Below are 8,940 nucleotides of genomic sequence, written 5' to 3'. Positions count from 1 at the left end.
ACACTTAACAAAGGGTTACAATAGTACATAATGGAAGGACAGTTCATGCTTGCGTGAAACATTAAGACATTTGACACTTTGTATCTGCAGCATTACACAATCTGAGTCTGTTATACGTTTTGATACAATATCATTTATAGTGATCCATATTAATACATTTGCCAATGCTATTTCAGCCAATATAGTACTGTGTAGACACATTGCACAGAATCTGGAAGTTCTAACCTATTTACCACCTAGATTACCTGTTGACCTAGATAACTAACTTGGGCTGCCAGCTAGCTATTTTAACAGTCACTCAGACATTGTTCTGATTACAAACAGCCCAGATCTATGCCCCATCTCATAACAATGGACATTTGAGACAAATGGTAATTACCTTGGCTAACTCGAATACCTTAGCTAACACAACTTTCCACCCTGTCATGCAGTATGGCTTCTGCTGCCCTGCTAATTTCACATCACATGACAACTGTCTTTATATTTATAATACAAACATTACTGCAGGTAATGCAAGGGCAAAATGTACCTAATAACATGACATAACAATACACATAATACACCAACGCTCTGGTATATATACTTTGACTAGGCCAAGGATTAAAAAGTACATTAAACTGTAAGAAACGGATGATGAATAAAAAGTTCTCAGTCTAGTGAGACCCTGTTTCGTCACACAAGTTCTTCAGCATAACCACCAATGGTAATGATGTTTGTGGCATAAGATGGGACTTATATCTCCTTGTTTATATCCATTTGTATTTGTGGGTGCAGAAGAGGAGACACCTAAGAGCAAGTACAATGCCAGACTCATGCAGGATCCAAATGCAGCTGCCATGGAGAGAAAGTACCTCCTGACCTACACCATTATGGGAACATATAAATATAGAGCATGGGATGCAATTTCATTATCATCATCATCATCATATATTTATAAGGCACCCATAGGGAGAGGGTAAGCAAACCAGAAGACGGTTGATTTTGAGAGTGTGTTTGATGGGGATAGCCTTGTAGAGCGGGGTTGGGAGCTCCATGTGGGGAGCAGCTCGGGAGAAGTCTTTGAGCCTGGAGTGGAAGGAGATGATCAGCAGACAAGAGAGGGGCAGATCAGAGTAGGAGTGTAAGGGTCAAGCAGGGGTATAATCATATCTGTGTTACATTCGGAAGTTATTTTTTAAAAAAATCTTATTTATCTGCATTTGTATCTATTGTCATTAGTCCTATCAGTCATATTAATTGTTCATTTGGGGTAGGTGGAGTAGAGATGCTCAAAGTGGCTGCTCCGGTAAACCCGTCCGTTAAAAAAGTACAAACATTTTTTAAATACTCAGAATTGCTTGATTACTATTTTTTGATAGAAAAAAAATCAAGCTAAAGAAAAAAAAGGTACACAGGTTTGACCATGCGTTGAGCCAAATTGACCATGGCCAAACCTTTACGACTAGTTCGCAAATGGGTGAGCTAGTTTGCACATGGCAATAAGCTAGAACAAATATGAGCTTAAATTGATATGTTACTTTTTTACACCTAAAATGGCGTGGCATAAGATGGGACTTATATCTCCTTGTTTATAATCAAATCTAATTGCTGATTGGTTACTAAAGGGTTATGGCACTGAAACCTGTACAATAGCAAGTTGCCTGAGATTTCTATTCAAATGCTGGAAATGAAGCTGTTTCTGTCCGTAGTGAAATGAACATTACAGTCTAATGATCGTGTAATGTATTTTTTTAACATGATACTGTCTACAAATCGTAAATGATGAAATAAAAGACTTGCAGTCACTTATGCCAGCCCACACATACAGTCTCAGGGTAACTCCATTACTGCACCGAATAGGTTCACCTATAAATACCGTGTAACCATAACGGGCTGTCTTTACCTCTTCCTGTGAAAAACAGACTGCTACATAGCTAATGGGTTAAAAATGTCCTCGACGTACGTCAAGTCTGACCAATCTGCGCCTTTAGCACATCTGTAACTCAAACCATTGCCAAGTAATAATTAAAAGCCTTCCCTGTCATAAGCAAGGACACATTCCCCGAAGAAGACGCAGTTTATTTCTGTAGATTATAGACCTAAACGTACAGCACCCAACTGATGGAAGTTTTTTTTAGCCCTGAGACGATAATCATAAAACCTTAAAAGTTATTACTGTAAAATATAAACAAGAGGATTGTTGTGACTCATCTCAATAGGGCTGCTTAATATTCAAGGGAACGGATGTGAATAACTAATGTTAGACTTAGCGCGGATAGAGGGAATCAAGAGGAAAGGTTCGAGGGGGCGGCGATTGAGAGCAGGATCTTCTGTCTGTAATAACACTATATCCCCAGAGAGAGAGAAATGACAAGGGAAAAATAAGAGCTACTGGTCTATGTAACACGTTCCCATAGACTTATTAACAGTCCTGTTTTTCTAGGGACAGTATTGATTTTATGTGATCTAAAATGAGGTGGAGCTTAGCCAATTGTGGGTGTGGCATTGCTATATATGGGCGTGACTTGGGGGATCTGGAATGAGTCCCAATGTTTTTCAAAGTATCCATTTATATAGTATGTTCCACAGGATTGCGCTGTAGTTTGTGTTTAATATAAACCACTTATCGGTTGACATCTATTACCTTTTAGCATGGTTACCTCTACAAGAGTTAACTTACCAACATAAAATAAAGACACAGAGACTTGTTTTGGCGAAATGAAAGGTCAGAAATTTATTGAAAGATAAATATGTTGAAAAGAGGTGGCAAATATAAGCAGACGAATCAGTCCCCAGGGCACACCCGTAAATTGTAATCTCTGTCCCAATCATTTGGGAAAGTCTAGACGTTAAATGCCAATCTTCCCCATTTGGCTCATTAGCTGAGGCCCGCCTGTCTAAGCGGAGCCCCCTAACCCCGAAGGATTATTCTCACTAAATCACTTTAGGGGAGAGTGCCTACCACGCCTCGGATGTGACCAAATTGGCCGCTGATTGGGCTGCTTACCGCCACTACGAAACCTTTATTTAATGAATATCACTCAACTGACAAGACAAACAAATACTCAACCTAAGACTGAAAATAGTGGGTGGGCGGGGAAACTCTCCAGACAGCAAGAGGATGTTAACTGTTCTTTCCATACGTTATAATCCTTCCTAGATATAAGTCTTCCCCCTACATCCCCTCTGATTGGCTGACTCACTTTCCCACTACAACCAGCTAAATGAACTCTTGCTATACCCAATACTTTTCACCTACATGCATCCTCAGCATTTAAATCACTTCAGGCTAATTCCAGCCCTCTGTTATCCTTAGTAGTAAAGTTTAGTGACAGCATAGTCTGCAGTGCTTTACAATTAACACACAGACAGAGAGGTAACAGTGCCCGACTCGCAAGCTTACATCTATAGGAAAAAAGGAGTTTGATACAAGAGGTTCAGAGCCACAGATTGCAAGGGTTAAGAGTGTTTAGTCGGACTATAAAGCTGGGTACAGGCAGGGTCAGCCTGGGCCGGTCCCATATTGGGTTACCTTGGTATGGGTCACTGGACCACCTGCATATTTTTCCTTTCAAATAGGCTGCTGAGTCGAGTCTTACCCCCCCAGGCTGAAATTTGCCAGCCCTCCCCTGGGTACACGCTACAGAAAATGTATCCCGATGCGATATCGTTAACGATTTTACCAAAAACTGAAATTCCAGATCAGCGTGCCGATTCATGTGTGCACTCTATACACATTTTATACGACTTAACTTCAGTTCTGTGCTCTTCAACTGTCATAACCATCGGCTGAAAAGAACCTGACTCTGTAAACTCTATGGAGATCTGCCTACACTGCTGGTTGTGAGTGCGTACACAATGCATAATTTGCCCAACATCGCGCCATCGTTTATAGAGATGTTTAGTCCATTTATAAAATTAAATCAAATGAAACAATGTGCTTTGGAATTATAAAATATGATCTCAGAAGAACATATCTGGGGAGTTCTTAAATATAAACCATTGAAATACAATAAAATATATAATATGCATATCTCGTACATTATTGTGGTGAGCACTCTTTTACTTTGATACTAGTTGTTTTCGTATGCTGCTCTTTAAATTATCTTTATCCATTTTTACTGGAAAAATGTTGGCACCGATCGCGAACCTAAGAGAGAGAAAAACTCATCTTCTATATACACAGATACATGGAAAAATTGCGACATAATGTAATTACAGCCAGCCAGATCTGCCCATGATGTTAAACCGTATATTAGGTCTGCTAGATGGGCTACTACTAACTATGTGAACATTGATACACTTAAGTTACACATGCAAGGAAGCCTTTGCTGTGAATATACATACATCTTCCTTCAAGAGAGTTAGGACTTGTCTATACATGTGAATGGCAAAAAACAAGCGAGAAGTCATATTTCACTTTCCTATATAATATAATTATAAGCGGCCTTCCACCAAACTGTGTGCTTGAATCACCCAGCAACCATCTAAGGGTTTTTTTTTCAGATGGAACCCCTGATTATCTCAGAAAAACATGCCAGTCTTGGATAAATAATTGAGTTGTACCTTTAAATGAATTCCTTGTACATCAGGATGGACTTTGAATAGTAGGCTAAATAGTGATAGAGAGGAGATAACCCATTGAAATGCCTCTACGTGATTTCACACTTCTGAGGGGTAGCAGGTGCCTGACTGTGTGAGCAAATCCCACATTTGTTTTGCTTTTGGCAGGAAATAGATGTTTGAGGAGCACCTGCGACCATTGGTATTAACAACGGGCTCCAGTAAATGCGGAATATCATGGTTTGCTAAGTAACCAGGCTACGGAGAGTTCGGGTTTTCCTATGTCAAAATAACAAGAAAGGGGCTAAAGATTCCTGCTAATATAATGAATGTATATGATCCAGACCAATTGACTTAGTGTTCTCTGTACATCAGGGTTCCAACTAGATTTTAGTTAGCAATCTGGGAGCAGCAGCTAACAATAGTTAAAAACTCGCAGGGTGCTTACCTTTACCGCAACCAAGCAGGGATGTTTGTGCCAATTTATAGTACGAATTTTAAATAGCCAGCAGTTTAGGCAATGGAACAGTTTGTTATCGGTGCTATAAATATTCAGATTTCATTAATGTTGATGACCTTAATTCAAGATACTAATGCTATATACAGCTGTTTTTTTCCCCAGGTATTCTCTAATACTATTACAGTCCTGGCCAGAAACCAAGGAGAGAGGGCGTACCACTCACAATCTCCTCCGCCACCATTAACATTGGGGAACTAGATTCGTAGGGAAAAAAGGCAATTCCCCAGGGCTCTGGCTAGAGGGAGGGTCACCTTAGTAAAATCTGTTATTTATTGGGCAGCGCCATTTTAAAGACTTTTAAACATTGGTCAAAATGCACACCGAAATGCATTTCACCAAAGTACAGTTGAAGATGCAAAATGCAGCCCATTAAAAGTATAGGATAATACCCGATCTCCAATCCCTCTCAAGTGTCATCTTTAAACAAAGCAGAGAATGCCCCTTTACATACGCTCTCACCACCCCTTGTGGTAAAACTAGGGGTTAAACCTGCCCCAATCACTAAATACTCAGGTAGGATTCTCATGGGACAGAGAACTATATTGATTTACTTTTTATCCTTTGTTTCTCAGTTGTTCCCCATGTTGCAAGGAGAGGTGGGGACCAGGATAGGTAACGGTTAAGAACTACAGTCACCCTTGGGTGCCTGATGAACTGAGATGAATTGTAAGCCACGAAGAAGGACCACAAGGTATTCTCTTCCTCCCTACCCAAACTTTGTTGGTCTTGGGATGGTGTGTGGCCGCCGAGAAGCGACTTGACATTTGAAAAGGCTGCGTCCGCTATTTGTAGGAGACAAGTCGACTATCGTATTGGTTACTGTAAACTTTTTTTTTTACCAATCCTTGGGTAGGTTTGTAAAGTTTATGAGAAAATTAGAGAACCTTGTGACACAATAAGAGACAGCAGAACATATCTTAACACCATTCCTCTTGTCAGCCTCACACACACACAGCGCATATATTAAGCCCAGTAGCTGTATTCTTAAGTACAAAGAAGATGTTATGATACATATTTATGTCTATGATCTTTTCTATGCCTCCTTAGAATAATGTGCATCCTAGCACATTATTCTAATGCATGACCTTGAGATATTATAAGACCGTATTCATGATTGGCCACATGTAGGGTCAAAGTAAAGCACTTGCCACTCATAACACATAGTGATATTGGAACATTACAGACACAGGGGGAACCGGGATACCAGGACAAAATAGAACAGTTGTATTTCTGTTCCAGGTCCCCTTGTATTTGTTCTATCCCACCCTGCAGTAGGTAAGAGTACCCTCACAGCCATTGGTCAGTGAGGTCAGCCTGGCAGCAAATCAGAATGGATCAGCGCCTCTCTCATTAGCTGCCAGTCTATGTACTGCGGAACTTAGTCTTGCAAATGAGACATGATCAAAGTCTCACCTAATAGGCTAATCTTCACAGTGGTAACCTGGCATTACATGATAGGTAAGTACATTGTCGGACTGGGGCATGAAGGGCCCACCGGGGGACTGCAACAGTAGGGGCCCACCAGTGGGGTGTGGTCAGCCGTCATAGAGGTGGGACCTGAAACTAGAGGGGGAGTGGTCAGTCCACGAAGGACAGCTAGCACCTTAGTGTAGTATATAAAGCATACAGTGTGTATATAAAGAATACACAGTCTTGACCTGCCCCTTAGATTGGGCAGAACAGTCATCAAAAATCAGGATTGTCCCACTAGACCAGGCTTGGCTAACCTGTGGTACTCCAGGTGTTGTGAAACTACAAGCCCCAGCATGCATTGTCAATATATAGCAGCTTATTGCTGTAAGGGTAAGCTGGGACTTGTAGTTTCACAACACCTGGAGTACCACAGGTTAGCCAAGTCTGCAATAGACTCAGAACATTTGACAGGCTGTCCTACCTGTTGTTGTCCCTTTTACCACCTGTGGCTGCTGGTTTCTTTAGTTGCTGCTTGTCTGGATCCTGGAATGTTGAGGGCCCTATTTGGAAAAAATAATGGGTACATTTGGAAACGCCAACCATCCCTGACATTAAATGAACAGCACCCACATTTAATAATTAGGCCTCTCTCCAGCCTCAACATTAAAGTAATAGTGCTCACATTTGATAAATAGATCTATTTCCCTCCAACCAACCCCAACATTAAATTAATAGTATTCCCATTTAATAAATAAACCTATTACCCTCCCTCCAAACAGCCCCAGCAATAAATTAATAGCATTTACGTTTAATACATCCATTTCCCACGACCATTCCTAGCATTAAATATTTAATGTTCACATTTAATAGATAACCCTCCTTCCCACACTCAGCCCTACATTCAATTATAGACCCAAACCACCTCAGCATTAAAGGTCCCATCACCCCCTCCCTATAGTGTTCTCTGTTCAGCCCCCCTCACGATAGTTTAGTATAGTCAGCCCCCATATAGTTTTATAGATAGGCAGCCCCCCTATGCCACATAGTAGTGCCCCCAAAACAATGTTATACCACACAGTAGTGCCCCCAAAACAATGTTATACCACACAGTAGTGCCCCCAATGTTATGCCACACAGTAGTATCCCAATGTTATGCCACATAGTGCCCCCAATGTTATGCCACACAGTAGTGCCCCAATGTTATGCCACATAGTGCCCTCAATGTTATGCCACCCAGTAGTGCCCCAAATGTTATGCCACATAGTGCCCCCAATGTTATGCCACACAGTAATGCCCCAATGTTATGCCACACAGTGCCCCCAATGTTATGGCACCCAGTAATACCCCAAATGTTATGCCACACAAGTGTCCCCAATTCACACACACACACACACACACACACACACACACACACACACTAACTATATATATATATATATATATATATACATAGAGTATAAACAAATGGTTAAAGAATATACTTACCGATATGTTGGTTGCTGCAGGGCAGGCTCTCTGCTACTTCTCCCTTCTTCAGCGGCGTGGGAACATTAGCTGACAGGGGGAGGGGGTGGGTCACAATATCGCAGCTGCGATCGCAATTGAGCAGCGGGGACGCCAGAGAGGACCATCGTGAGGACAACGGGCCTCCAGGTAAGCTCCGCCCATGGGTAAAAGGGGGTGTGGCCGTAAGGTAGCCGGGCCTACCGGTGATTTCACCGGTAGCCCGCTGGGCCAGTCCGATGCTGGGTAAGTAGAGGGTGGCTTTGGAGGAGATGGAGAGGTGAGGGGAATTCTTCTCCCCTTTGAGCGGAATTTGCCGCCACCTGAAAACTTTCCTGTTGATGCCCATGACTGCACCACTACTTCAAGTTGTATGTTGTGCTCCTTTGCCGTTCTCAACTTTTTAAAGCACAAACTAAACTTTTTGTGTGATGGATTTTTTTCCAGAGCGTAATTGAAACAAATTTTGTCATGCAGATTGTTTTGCTAAAATAAATTATGCTGTGCATGTACTAAGCATATTTCTGCAGGACATATATTAAGAAGAAAAAAAAGACCAGTTTTGTTCAAACTATTCAACTCAACCATGAAACATTATCTAAAATATGCTGAGTTCTTTCACATACTCCACAGGACTGCAAAACATTTACGAGCACAAAAAAAAAGTCTTACTGAGTTACTGAATCCGCAATCTTTGTTCCCCGGCTCTTCTCAGAACCAAAATTGTGTATGGAAGAGACTTCAATGTGAATTATTATTCAGAAATTTTAAAAAAGACGTTGCATGCCATGAAAGTTGGGAATGAAAACACATTTAAATGCGTGAATTGCAAACTGAAGCACACTCGAATATACTGAATGAATATTTGCATTGATGTGATGTAAAAAAACACAGGATATTTACATTGTGCTTGTGGAAATGAATATTCATTAAATGCGTTTACACTTGTTTGCTCAAATTAA

Source organism: Mixophyes fleayi, chromosome 10, assembly GCF_038048845.1.
Source record: "Mixophyes fleayi isolate aMixFle1 chromosome 10, aMixFle1.hap1, whole genome shotgun sequence".
Classification (NCBI taxonomy): domain Eukaryota; kingdom Metazoa; phylum Chordata; class Amphibia; order Anura; family Limnodynastidae; genus Mixophyes; species Mixophyes fleayi.
Note: the sequence above shows the minus strand (reverse complement) of the source record.